This window comes from Argopecten irradians, chromosome 1 (assembly GCF_041381155.1).
Source record: "Argopecten irradians isolate NY chromosome 1, Ai_NY, whole genome shotgun sequence".
Lineage (NCBI taxonomy): Eukaryota > Metazoa > Mollusca > Bivalvia > Pectinida > Pectinidae > Argopecten > Argopecten irradians.
This window is the reverse complement of record NC_091134.1, coordinates 53928624-53943588: the sequence shown is the minus strand read 5'-3', so window position 1 is coordinate 53943588 and position 14965 is coordinate 53928624. Positions and strand designations below refer to the sequence as shown.

At 32.4% G+C, this 14965-nt stretch overlaps 1 protein-coding gene across 7 annotated transcripts in view; it reads right to left on the bottom strand.

Annotated features, from left to right (window-relative positions):
* The window catches only part of LOC138333317 (ferric-chelate reductase 1-like), a 28807-nt gene that overhangs the window by 13686 nt on the left and 156 nt on the right, over nt 1-14965 (bottom strand). For 2 of the 7 annotated variants that reach the window (XM_069281618.1, XM_069281661.1), the window contains exons 2-3: nt 12734-12875; nt 6158-6299 (exon numbers count right to left, since the gene is read on the bottom strand). The gene's annotated coding sequence lies outside the window, so the exon portion shown is untranslated. Of the gene's footprint in view, nt 1-1850; nt 1994-6157; nt 6300-8449; nt 8554-12733; nt 12876-14965 lie in introns of those variants that run through there. The other 5 variants (XM_069281628.1, XM_069281644.1, XM_069281652.1 and 2 more) reach the window with 5 other exon arrangements.

The following is a 14965-nucleotide window of genomic DNA, read 5'->3' as shown; positions in this document are numbered from 1 at the left end:
TTACAGGTTTATCCTCTATTTATTCCTTGTTGATATAGAGGTCTACCTACTGATACGTCTAAAAGTAAATATAGGATAAGTCCACTGACTTAGATAACGACCTGGAACTTCTGTCAGGAAATGGAATGAAAAGTTCGCCCGCGCAGATAATGGGAGATGCATTAATTGTGGGTCAAAATAGAGAATTGACGTCGTAATGTAATACAGGGAAGGTGCGTTCCATATTGGGTTGGTATACAGAATAGGGGTCGTAATATGTAGCATGGCAACGGGTTAAAATATAGAATAGAAACCGTAATACAGAACGATAAGAGGTTTAATCTGCACCAGGCACTTTTACCTGCCAAGTGATTTTGTTTCGGTTGGATGTAGTACTGACAAAGTATACCGCATAAAGAAGTTAAACTTTAATCCTTTCTTATATGATATTGCGAGATAAACAAAATTAAAATACAAAACTGACGTACCGATGGTTTGTTTGGTTGTTTTTTTTTTTTTTTTTTTTTTTTGTTGGACAGAAATAAGGTTTTATAAAACAAGCTTTATAATAAGACCAATAAATGACTCTTGATTTATATCAGTCTGTATCACCAAGGGTTGAGAAGCCTAACAACAAATGCGAAGATATTGACTGTCAAAACAGGGGACAACCATGTGTAAGGCTGATATATTGGCGACGAATCAGGGCGGGTCAAAAAAAGAGAATAACGACGATATATAGCTTGTTGATGGATTTATATAGTGGGTCGAAAAGCTAGGTGACATCGTCATGCAATCAGTAAACATTATCGCGCATATTTTTCACACACTGGCTCGGTCTATTTGAAGCATCGCATTCTACAAAACTTATAAAAAATATAAGCTAACATACAGAAACTACTCTGACATCTGAAAAAAAATGTATTTTGTGATAGTTGACAATAATAAAAACTATTGACGACTTGGTTCATTATGTGTATAGTTAGGATAATGATATAATATAAAAGGTATATATAGGTACTTCTCTCATACCTACACGTGTAATACTGGCTGGTCTACTCATGCCCATGCAATAAGGCTTCGCAACGTCACAGCGTCAACAAAATCACTATATTCAAAGTAGAATTTTAACATTTTTTTCAGAAACAAGACTTGATTTTCTTTAAAAGGTACTAACAACGGGATTTGCCTTGAAAATATCATGCAATTTTCATGGAAAATCGACTTGCATTCGAATTTATTTCAAAATGGCGGGAAATCATAGAAGTAAAATTGCAATAAAACGTCATGGTTTGAGAGAAAAATAATCTTTCATACGTGAATATGAAGGATAGAGATATTCTACCCTCGGGATCACAAAATGTAAAACCCTCGGCAAGCCTCGGGAATTTGTGACACTGGTTCTTCTGTGGTTGAATTAACTTAGTTTTTCTATTTTTCTATTTTTATTTTTCTAATTTTTGTAAATTTGCCTTTTACAGATATAATTCTTTATTTGTTTGCTTAATCTGTTAGATGTTTTTTTTCTATTTTAGTTATCTTAATTGAAATACGTATATAAAAAGTTATTCACAACACCGCTTCATACATTATTTAAAAATACATCTTGTTATATCCGTGTGATAATTTAGGACATTACATAGCTAGTCACATCTAACGAGGAAATACATTGTTACACGTGAAGAGGTTATCAGGTACAAGGTGGATATGTCAACTCGACTTTTTATCAGTGGAGAGAAATAGCAAGATATCTAGAATGAGGTTATCGCATGGTGTAACACCTTTAATCAGAATGACGTCATAATGTTTTATATTAACTAAATTGTAAATTATATAATTGGTATAAATTTTAAAAACAATGGTATATCTACCTGTTTTCTTTGTTGAGATTCAATCCACGAGCATTCGTCATGTACGATCTAGCGGTCAGTAGAGATATGATACTGGACCTCGATGACCAGCAACACATGACACCCAGCTGGGCGGTACCACAGCGCGGTAACCAAGGTATGCTATATGTGTTTACGTGATACTAACTGTCTGTTATAATCTTGGTGTTCCCACTAAGCATTATCAAATAACAACTTATGGTAAGAATACCGGTAAAATTTATTGTTATTATATTTCATATCTGATTTATTGTAAGACAATAGATCCATAATTTAAGTCGTGGTAAATTACCAAGACTTTCTCTGTGTTATCACTGAGATATGTGACAACACGTGTGGTATCATACGTTATCACGTTTATGGTGTAAATGTTTATGACTGATTCATGTGTCAACATTTGCATGTTCGTATGATGTTCATAAATATTGAGAATGGGTTAAAAAAAAGGAGGGGGAATGAAGAATGAGAAAAGATATCATTCTCTCAGTAATACCATACTCTTATTTTGATACAAAATAACGATTGTGTATAGATTCAGTGCTGTTGGATTCGGATGCTATGATCGATTCATCAATCTGCTTCCCTCAAAACACTATGTAGCTTTTTTGTCAACACCAATTCGATATTCATTAAAAGTCATTATGTTTTTACAAATCAGATTATTTTTGTGGCTATTTGGTTTCGCATTTTCATGACTAATTATTTTACTTTTTAGAGCAATTGTGCTTAACAGTCATAAACCTAGAAATAAGGATGATTTTCTGAACATTTTAGTCCCTGTAATGGAGTGTTTATGTTCAATTAAATCATCATCTGCAAACCACCAAAGATATTTAATCTCATGCATGCTGATTAACGGTATCGAAATCCCACCCTAATGAATTTATTAAAAAAAAAAATTAAACTATGGTACAAGGGAAGTAAGTCATGTTTCCCTGTAGAAAATTTGCAACCTTCAAACATTTTACATGTGTTATTGTTTAGCACACTAAAAGATGTAGAAAATGTAGATGGTGAAAATAATCAATATGCTCTAAGAAACAATAACGACTTTTGTATTCCAAACTATCGACTCTCCTCCACTCTCAAGTCTTTCTTACCTTCTACTTTAAGAAACTGGAATAATTTAGATAATGATATTAATTCATTACCCATTTCTTCTTTTAAGATTGCACTTTCCCAACAAATAGTCTCTCATCGACCAATTTATTTTAGCTATGGTGACAGAAAATTAAATATTGTTCACACCAGATTGAGGCACAAATGTAGCAATCTAAATGACGATCTTTTTTTCGTTCAAATATAGTCGAAAATTCTCGTTGTACAAACTGTGGAAATCATTGTGAAAATGCTTATCACTATTTCTTAGAATGTCCTAATTATTTAGATGCCCGTACAAAGTTAATTAGCGAAATTAATGAGCAAAATCTGGAAATACACCTTAATTTGCTGCTTTTTGGTGATGAAAATTTGGCTTTGGAGGTAAATTGTAAAATTTTTGAACATGTGCAATCGTATATTAGGTCCAGTGGAAGATTCTGAACATACATATAAGCTTTAAACATACAACAGCTTTTACTACACAATTATTATTAAATTTATTTAAAGTAATATTATTTGATTTGTTTAATCTGTATAAGATATCTAAGTCATCATGTATAATATGTTAATTGTGTTATAATGTTAGGAGACGGATGTTTAAGTTGGAATAACTTGTGCCTGATCCTTTTGTGTTTTACAATAAAATATGTTTAAAGTAAAAGATGTAGATTAATTCTTTGGTATGTTTTGTATTTGGAATTCTCGATTAAAAAAGGATGAGAAATGATCTTCTGATATTATCTGACATAAATCACAATCATACTGCTGCGAATCCATAGATTTGGTTTATATAGTAGTGTCACTACTGCTCCACGGCTAACCACTATCATTTCTATCCACCAAATGAAATCTCCAAGCCAGGAAAGAAACAATATTTCGAAACATTATCACCAAAATCATGTTTCTTGTTTATTGAAAATATTCCTCTTGTGTTCCCCCCTTTTTTATTAACGTCACATGGCAGGCATATCCATGTGATATTCTTTTTTGATAAACGTCACACCGCAGGCATATCCAGGTCTTCCAATAGCATGCATTCCTTTGACAAATGAAGCAACCTCTGAACATCCCTAACATAATGTATGTTATGTTTTCCAATCAGGTCACGATTCTCTGGTATAGGGTATTCTTAGCTTTATAACGTGATCTCGAAACGACCCCCTCGAATGTCCTTTATATGACCAACATAGACTTTCCCTGTTCACCTCCATTAGTAGTTATGCAAATCATAACCATATTGATATCAATATTCTTCTTCAAGGCTGTCCTGACTGTGATAAAACTATAAACAGACAGTTACTTCACGATGTTCACCTATATATAGGTAAATCTAGACGTTTTAATCTCTATATGATTTAAATTAGCCATGACATAAGTTTTTGACATAAGTTTTTGAAATAAGCTTTTGAAATTTTAAGATTCTCTTTAAAAAAAAAAAAAAAAAAACCAACAACATTTGAATAACGTTGTATAAATTCTACTCTAATTATCCTCTGATAAAGATATACTTGGAGTATTTTGTTGAGCATGGTTGTTTTAATACGGTTACTTTGTTTTATTCTATATACAGCATACACTTATCTTATTAAAAGAATATACATGTATATTTTCAATTATTTTCAGGAAATTTAACAGTATTGAGAGCAATGACAAGTGTATATATATATACACATGGACTGTTGGTCATTGTCTGTCAATATCTGAGTAACATTTGGTCTAATTAGTAATATAACATGTTCTTGTATTAAAATAATAGCTGTATTTGTATTATGTGTGTTGTGTGAATGGAGTATGCAAAAGAGTTATCTCCCTTTATCTGTTGTAAAATTTCATTTCAAAACTTAAATATAAAATCTATAATTGATGTAAGTTTAAACTATTACTTTTGCCACCATTGGAGAGAATTTATATAGGCTTTGCCTGTTATTTAATCCATTTGACCTGTATCATCTTTGTCAATAAAATTTGTTGAAATGAAAACGACCCCAACGGGATAGAATCATCGGCTCTTGATGATTTTACATTAACAGTGATTTTTTTACTCAATAATTTCAGGGGCCTGTACAGATGACCCGTTATCTAAAGTCAAAATAATTGCATAATGACAATAAGAAATTTAAAACACCATATTGATAATACAATCCAATTATGTCTATATAATTAATCAATTAAATAGATTATTTTAAGAATAAAATACATACGTGGAAACACAGAATTATGATAATAAAAAGACGCTTACAACTCCGAAACGTATTATCTCTTCTTAAATGTCAAGCGCTAGTTTCGTTACACAGAATAAGTCAGCCTTTTAAGTAGCATGCAGAAAGACACAATTGGTATGGTGACATCATAGCCATTACATCATACCTTGAGTAAGCAAGAGATAGTGGGCTATGAACCACCATATACTGTACTATAGTCTTTATCCTGTGATAATCTAACACTTGCTGTGTGCTAATACGCTCTTACCTATGTATCCCAGTCTTATCTACAATCATATTACACATAACACAGTCAGCTACACAGTTTTAACCCCGTTAAGTGGTCGATTTCTCATCTTCGAAAACACAATGGGCAAATTTTAAAACAAATGACATGGCTAATAGACCTCTAACGAACAGGTTTATTAAATCTTAAGTCTCTAAATCTATCATATCTCAACCACCCTGACACCGCAGCTCCGCTGAGGTCGGTATTTACATTCAATAGTCTATAAACCATAAAATCACATATCTTAGCTATATCCTCATGCATCTACTTCATCATAAGTATTTACAACCTTCTTAGGTTAGCTCTATATCACAAATGATATTATTCATATTTGCATAGCCTGTATTGGGGTCATAAGTGAAAGAAATATAAAATTATGGCCCTTGAACGTTCATATAAATCTTGTATATCTTGGTATTGTTACATTGTATAAATATTGAAAAGCAAATTAAATCATGCTTGGGAGTGCGTAAAAATCAAACTTTTCAGGGTCCAGTTTCATGACCAATTCTTAACAAAGAAAAGCATTACAGAAGTTAAGGAAAAATCTTAGTTAAGGAGCCTTCCTTAAAATCTGTAATGCTTTCTTATTAAGAATCTTAAGTTAAGGGATTCATGTTCATGAAACTAGGCCCATTATCTTCAAATACAAGTCAAAGAAAAAATGGCGACCCATTCTCTGTTTTTAAAATACCTACTTTACCTACTGTATGTTCTAGTGATGGACTAGAGATTGTAGGTCGGAACATCTTAACCATTTGGCCGCCGCGGTCCTCAACAGACAAGGGATGATCATACCCCTTCTTCCTCGACGACAAGGTCTCTCTAGCTCAATATAACCTGGTAATATATATTTCTTCAGATATTGTTTTATATCAAAGGCATTTTAAATTGTATTGTTTTCTTTCTATTGGAACCACTTAATAATAATAACTGATCCATACCCAATCAATTAACATTTGTATATTGACTTTATATTCATATTTTATCGCTTAGATTTGTTTTATTATAAATCATGAGAATTGGAACATAGTTGTCTAGAGAAGATCGTTGTAAATGGTAGGCAGGTACAGAACTTGGACTGAAATGCCCTTATTTAAGGTGTGACAGAAAATCTTGAAGACTGGACGTTTTGGAAAATAAAGAGCACATTCCTTGTATGAGGTTACAGGTTTATCCTCTATTTATTCCTTGTTGATATAGAGGTCTACCTACTGATACGTCTAAAAGTAAATATAGGATAAGTCCACTGACTTAGATAACGACCTGGAACTTCTGTCAGGAAATGGAATGAAAAGTTCGCCCGCGCAGATAATGGGAGATGCATTAATTGTGGGTCAAAATAGAGAATTGACGTCGTAATGTAATACAGGGAAGGTGCGTTCCATATTGGGTTGGTATACAGAATAGGGGTCGTAATATGTAGCATGGCAACGGGGTTTAAAAATATAGAATAGAAACCGTAATACAGAACGAAAAGAGGTTTAATCTGCACCAGGCACTTTTACCTGCCAAGTGATTTTGTTTCGGTTGGATGTAGTACTGACAAAGTATACCGCATAAAGAAGTTAAACTTTAATCCTTTCTTATATGATATTGCGAGATAAACAAAATTAAAATACAAAACTGACGTACTGATGGTTTGTTTGTTTTTTTTTTTTTTTTTTTTTTTTTTTGTTGGACAGAAATAAGGTTTTATAAAACAAGCTTTATAATAAGACCAATAAATGACTCTTGATTTATATCAGTCTGTATCACCAAGGGTTGAGAAGCCTAACAACAAATGCGAAGATATTGACTGTCAAAACAGGGGACAACCATGTGTAAGGCTGATATATTGGCGACGAATCAGGGCGGGTCAAAAAAGAGAATAACGACGATATATAGCTTGTTGATGGATTTATATAGTGGGTCGAAGTAAACATTATCGCGCATATTTTTCACACACTGACTTGGTCTATTTGAAGCATCGCATTCTACAAAACTTATAAAAAATATAAGCTAACATACAGAAACTACTCTGACATCTGAAAAAAAATGTATTTTGTGATAGTTGACAATAATAAAAACTATTGACGACTTGGTTCATTATGTGTATAGTTAGGATAATGATATAATATAAAAGGTATATATAGGTACTTCTCTCATACCTACACGTGTAATACTGGCTGGTCTACTCATGCCCATGCAATAAGGCTTCGCAACGTCACAGCGTCAACAAAATCACTATATTCAAAGTAGAATTTTAACATTTTTTTCAGAAACAAGACTTGATTTTCTTTAAAAGGTACTAACAACGGGATTTGCCTTGAAAATATCATGCAATTTTCATGGAAAATCGACTTGCATTCGAATTTATTTCAAAATGGCGGGAAATCATAGAAGTAAAATTGCAATAAAACGTCATGGTTTGAGAGAAAAATAATCTTTCATACGTGAATATGAAGGATAGAGATATTCTACCCTCGGGATCACAAAATGTAAAACCCTCGGCAAGCCTCGGGAATTTGTGACACTGGTTCTTCTGTGGTTGAATTAACTTAGTTTTTCTATTTTTCTATTTTTATTTTTCTAATTTTTGTAAATTTGCCTTTTACAGATATAATTCTTTATTTGTTTGCTTAATCTGTTAGATGTTTTTTTTTCTATTTTAGTTATCTTAATTGAAATACGTATATAAAAAGTTATTCACAACACCGCTTCATACATTATTTAAAAATACATCTTGTTATATCCGTGTAATAATTTAGGACATTACATAGCTAGTCACATCTAACGAGGAAATACATTGTTACACGTGAAGAGGTTATCAGGTACAAGGTGGATATGTCAACTCGACTTTTTATCAGTGGAGAGAAATAGCAAGATATCTAGAATGAGGTTATCGCATGGTGTAACACCTTTAATCAGAATGACGTCATAATGTTTTATATTAACTAAATTGTAAATTATATAATTGGTATAAATTTTAAAAACAATGGTATATCTACCTGTTTTCTTTGTTGAGATTCAATCCACGAGCATTCGTCATGTACGATCTAGCGGTATGACCAGCAACACATGACACCCAGCTGGGCGGTACCACAGCGCGGTAACCAAGGTATGCTATATGTGTTTACGTGATACTAACTGTCTGTTATAATCTTGGTGTTCCCACTAAGCATTATCAAATAACAACTTATGGTAAGAATACCGGTAAAATTTATTGTTATTATATTTCATATCTGATTTATTGTAAGACAATAGATCCATAATTTAAGTCGTGGTAAATTACCAAGACTTTCTCTGTGTTATCACTGAGATATGTGACAACACGTGTGGTATCATACGTTATCACGTTTATGGTGTAAATGTTTATGACTGATTCATGTGTCAACATTTGCATGTTCGTATGATGTTCATAAATATTGAGAATGGGTTAAAAAAAAGGAGGGGGGGAATGAAGAATGAGAAAAGATATCATTCTCTCAGTAATACCATACTCTTATTTTGATACAAAATAACGATTGTGTATAGATTCAGTGCTGTTGGATTCGGATGCTATGATCGATTCATCAATCTGCTTCCCTCAAAACACTATGTAGCTTTTTTGTCAACACCAATTCGATATTCATTAAAAGTCATTATGTTTTTACAAATCAGATTTTTTTTTGTGGCTATTTGGTTTCGCATTTTCATGACTAATTATTTTACTTTTTAGAGCAATTGTGCTTAACAGTCATAAACCTAGAAATAAGGATGATTTTCTGAACATTTTAGTCCCTGTAATGGAGTGTTTATGTTCAATTAAATCATCATCTGCAAACCACCAAAGATATTTAATCTCATGCATGCTGATTAACGGTATCGAAATCCCACCCTAATGAATTTATTAAAAAAAAAAATTAAACTATGGTACAAGGGAAGTAAGTCATGTTTCCCTGTAGAAAATTTGCAACCTTCAAACATTTTACATGTGTTATTGTTTAGCACACTAAAAGATGTAGAAAATGTAGATGGTGAAAATAATCAATATGCTCTAAGAAACAATAACGACTTTTGTATTCCAAACTATCGACTCTCCTCCACTCTCAAGTCTTTCTTACCTTCTACTTTAAGAAACTGGAATAATTTAGATAATGATATTAATTCATTACCCATTTCTTTCTTTTAAGATTGCACTTTCCCAACAAATAGTCTCTCATCGACCAATTTATTTTAGCTATGGTGACAGAAAATTAAATATTGTTCACACCAGATTGAGGCACAAATGTAGCAATCTAAATGACGATCTTTTTCGTTCAAATATAGTCGAAAATTCTCGTTGTACAAACTGTGGAAATCATTGTGAAAATGCTTATCACTATTTCTTAGAATGTCCTAATTATTTAGATGCCCGTACAAAGTTAATTAGCGAAATTAATGAGCAAAATCTGGAAATACACCTTAATTTGCTGCTTTTTGGTGATGAAAATTTGGCTTTGGAGGTAAATTGTAAAATTTTTGAACATGTGCAATCGTATATTAGGTCCAGTGGAAGATTCTGAACATACATATAAGCTTTAAACATACAACAGCTTTTACTACACAATTATTATTAAATTTATTTAAAGTAATATTATTTGATTTGTTTAATCTGTATAAGATATCTAAGTCATCATGTATAATATGTTAATTGTGTTATAATGTTAGGAGACGGATGTTTAAGTTGGAATAACTTGTGCCTGATCCTTTTGTGTTTTACAATAAAATATGTTTAAAGTAAAAGATGTAGATTAATTCTTTGGTATGTTTTGTATTTGGAATTCTCGATTAAAAAAGGATGAGAAATGATCTTCTGATATTATCTGACATAAATCACAATCATACTGCTGCGAATCCATAGATTTGGTTTATATAGTAGTGTCACTACTGCTCCACGGCTAACCACTATCATTTCTATCCACCAAATGAAATCTCCAAGCCAGGAAAGAAACAATATTTCGAAACATTATCACCAAAATCATGTTTCTTGTTTATTGAAAATATTCCTCTTGTGTTCCCCCCTTTTTTATTAACGTCACATGGCAGGCATATCCATGTGATATTCTTTTTTGATAAACGTCACACCGCAGGCATATCCAGGTCTTCCAATAGCATGCATTCCTTTGACAAATGAAGCAACCTCTGAACATCCCTAACATAATGTATGTTATGTTTTCCAATCAGGTCACGATTCTCTGGTATAGGGTATTCTTAGCTTTATAACGTGATCTCGAAACGACCCCCTCGAATGTCCTTTATATGACCAACATAGACTTTCCCTGTTCACCTCCATTAGTAGTTATGCAAATCATAACCATATTGATATCAATATTCTTCTTCAAGGCTGTCCTGACTGTGATAAAACTATAAACAGACAGTTACTTCACGATGTTCACCTATATATAGGTAAATCTAGACGTTTTAATCTCTATATGATTTAAATTAGCCATGACATAAGTTTTTGACATAAGTTTTTGAAATAAGCTTTTGAAATTTTAAGATTCTCTTTAAAAAAAAAAAAAAAAAAACCAACAACATTTGAATAACGTTGTATAAATTCTACTCTAATTATCCTCTGATAAAGATATACTTGGAGTATTTTGTTGAGCATGGTTGTTTTAATACGGTTACTTTGTTTTATTCTATATACAGCATACACTTATCTTATTAAAAGAATATACATGTATATTTTCAATTATTTTCAGGAAATTTAACAGTATTGAGAGCAATGACAAGTGTATATATATATACACATGGACTGTTGGTCATTGTCTGTCAATATCTGAGTAACATTTGGTCTAATTAGTAATATAACATGTTCTTGTATTAAAATAATAGCTGTATTTGTATTATGTGTGTTGTGTGAATGGAGTATGCAAAAGAGTTATCTCCCTTTATCTGTTGTAAAATTTCATTTCAAAACTTAAATATAAAATCTATAATTGATGTAAGTTTAAACTATTACTTTTGCCACCATTGGAGAGAATTTATATAGGCTTTGCCTGTTATTTAATCCATTTGACCTGTATCATCTTTGTCAATAAAATTTGTTGAAATGAAAACGACCCCAACGGGATAGAATCATCGGCTCTTGATGATTTTACATTAACAGTGATTTTTTTACTCAATAATTTCAGGGGCCTGTACAGATGACCCGTTATCTAAAGTCAAAATAATTGCATAATGACAATAAGAAATTTAAAACACCATATTGATAATACAATCCAATTATGTCTATATAATTAATCAATTAAATAGATTATTTTAAGAATAAAATACATACGTGGAAACACAGAATTATGATAATAAAAAGACGCTTACAACTCCGAAACGTATTATCTCTTCTTAAATGTCAAGCGCTAGTTTTCGTTACACAGAATAAGTCAGCCTTTTAAGTAGCATGCAGAAAGACACAATTGGTATGGTGACATCATAGCCATTACATCATACCTTGAGTAAGCAAGAGATAGTGGGCTATGAACCACCATATACTGTACTATAGTCTTTATCCTGTGATAATCTAACACTTGCTGTGTGCTAATACGCTCTTACCTATGTATCCCAGTCTTATCTACAATCATATTACACATAACACAGTCAGCTACACAGTTTTAACCCCGTTAAGTGGTCGATTTCTCATCTTCGAAAACACAATGGGCAAATTTTAAAACAAATGACATGGCTAATAGACCTCTAACGAACAGGTTTATTAAATCTTAAGTCTCTAAATCTATCATATCTCAACCACCCTGACACCGCAGCTCCGCTGAGGTCGGTATTTACATTCAATAGTCTATAAACCATAAAATCACATATCTTAGCTATATCCTCATGCATCTACTTCATCATAAGTATTTACAACCTTCTTAGGTTAGCTCTATATCACAAATGATATTATTCATATTTGCATAGCCTGTATTGGGGTCATAAGTGAAAGAAATATAAAATTATGGCCCTTGAACGTTCATATAAATCTTGTATATCTTGGTATTGTTACATTGTATAAATATTGAAAAGCAAATTAAATCATGCTTGGGAGTGCGTAAAAATCAAACTTTTCAGGGTCCAGTTTCATGACCAATTCTTAACAAAGAAAAGCATTACAGAAGTTAAGGAAAAATCTTAGTTAAGGAGCCTTCCTTAAAATCTGTAATGCTTTCTTATTAAGAATCTTAAGTTAAGGGATTCATGTTCATGAAACTAGGCCCATTATCTTCAAATACAAGTCAAAGAAAAAATGGCGACCCATTCTCTGTTTTTAAAATACCTACTTTACCTACTGTATGTTCTAGTGATGGACTAGAGATTGTAGGTCGGAACATCTTAACCATTTGGCCGCCGCGGTCCTCAACAGACAAGGGATGATCATACCCCTTCTTCCTCGACGACAAGGTCTCTCTAGCTCAATATAACCTGGTAATATATATTTCTTCAGATATTGTTTTATATCAAAGGCATTTTAAATTGTATTGTTTTCTTTCTATTGGAACCACTTAATAATAATAACTGATCCATACCCAATCAATTAACATTTGTATATTGACTTTATATTCATATTTTATCGCTTAGATTTGTTTTATTATAAATCATGAGAATTGGAACATAGTTGTCTAGAGAAGATCGTTGTAAATGGTAGGCAGGTACAGAACTTGGACTGAAATGCCCTTATTTAAGGTGTGACAGAAAATCTTGAAGACTGGACGTTTTGGAAAATAAAGAGCACATTCCTTGTATGAGGTTACAGGTTTATCCTCTATTTATTCCTTGTTGATATAGAGGTCTACCTACTGATACGTCTAAAAGTAAATATAGGATAAGTCCACTGACTTAGATAACGACCTGGAACTTCTGTCAGGAAATGGAATGAAAAGTTCGCCCGCGCAGATAATGGGAGATGCATTAATTGTGGGTCAAAATAGAGAATTGACGTCGTAATGTAATACAGGGAAGGTGCGTTCCATATTGGGTTGGTATACAGAATAGGGGTCGTAATATGTAGCATGGCAACGGGTTAAAATATAGAATAGAAACCGTAATACAGAACGATAAGAGGTTTAATCTGCACCAGGCACTTTTACCTGCCAAGTGATTTTGTTTCGGTTGGATGTAGTACTGACAAAGTATACCGCATAAAGAAGTTAAACTTTAATCCTTTCTTATATGATATTGCGAGATAAACAAAATTAAAATACAAAACTGACGTACTGATGGTTTGTTTGGTTGTTTTTTGGTTTTTTTGTTGGACAGAAATAAGGTTTTATAAAACAAGCTTTATAATAAGACCAATAAATGACTCTTGATTTATATCAGTCTGTATCACCAAGGGTTGAGAAGCCTAACAACAAATGCGAAGATATTGACTGTCAAAACAGGGGACAACCATGTGTAAGGCTGATATATTGGCGACGAATCAGGGCGGGTCAAAAAAGAGAATAACGACGATATATAGCTTGTTGATGGATTTATATAGTGGGTCGAAAAGCTAGGTGACATCGTCATGCAATCAGTAAACATTATCGCGCATATTTTTCACACACTGGCTCGGTCTATTTGAAGCATCGCATTCTACAAAACTTATAAAAAATATAAGCTAACATACAGAAACTACTCTGACATCTGAAAAAAATGTATTTTGTGATAGTTGACAATAATAAAAACTATTGACGACTTGGTTCATTATGTGTATAGTTAGGATAATGATATAATATAAAAGGTATATATAGGTACTTCTCTCATACCTACACGTGTAATACTGGCTGGTCTACTCATGCCCATGCAATAAGGCTTCGCAACGTCACAGCGTCAACAAAATCACTATATTCAAAGTAGAATTTTAACATTTTTTTCAGAAACAAGACTTGATTTTCTTTAAAAGGTACTAACAACGGGATTTGCCTTGAAAATATCATGCAATTTTCATGGAAAATCGACTTGCATTCGAATTTATTTCAAAATGGCGGGAAATCATAGAAGTAAAATTGCAATAAAACGTCATGGTTTGAGAGAAAAATAATCTTTCATACGTGAATATGAAGGATAGAGATATTCTACCCTCGGGATCACAAAATGTAAAACCCTCGGCAAGCCTCGGGAATTTGTGACACTGGTTCACAGTTTTACAGATATAATTCTTTATTTGTTTGCTTAATCTGTTAGATGTTTTTTTTTCTATTTTAGTTATCTTAATTGAAATACGTATATAAAAAGTTATTCACAACACCGCTTCATACATTATTTAAAAATACATCTTGTTATATCCGTGTGATAATTTAGGACATTACATAGCTAGTCACATCTAACGAGGAAATACATTGTTACACGTGAAGAGGTTATCAGGTACAAGGTGGATATGTCAACTCGACTTTTTATCAGTGGAGAGAAATAGCAAGATATCTAGAATGAGGTTATCGCATGGTGTAACACCTTTAATCAGAATGACGTCATAATGTTTTATATTAACTAAATTGTAAATTATATAATTGGTATAAATTTTAAAAACAATG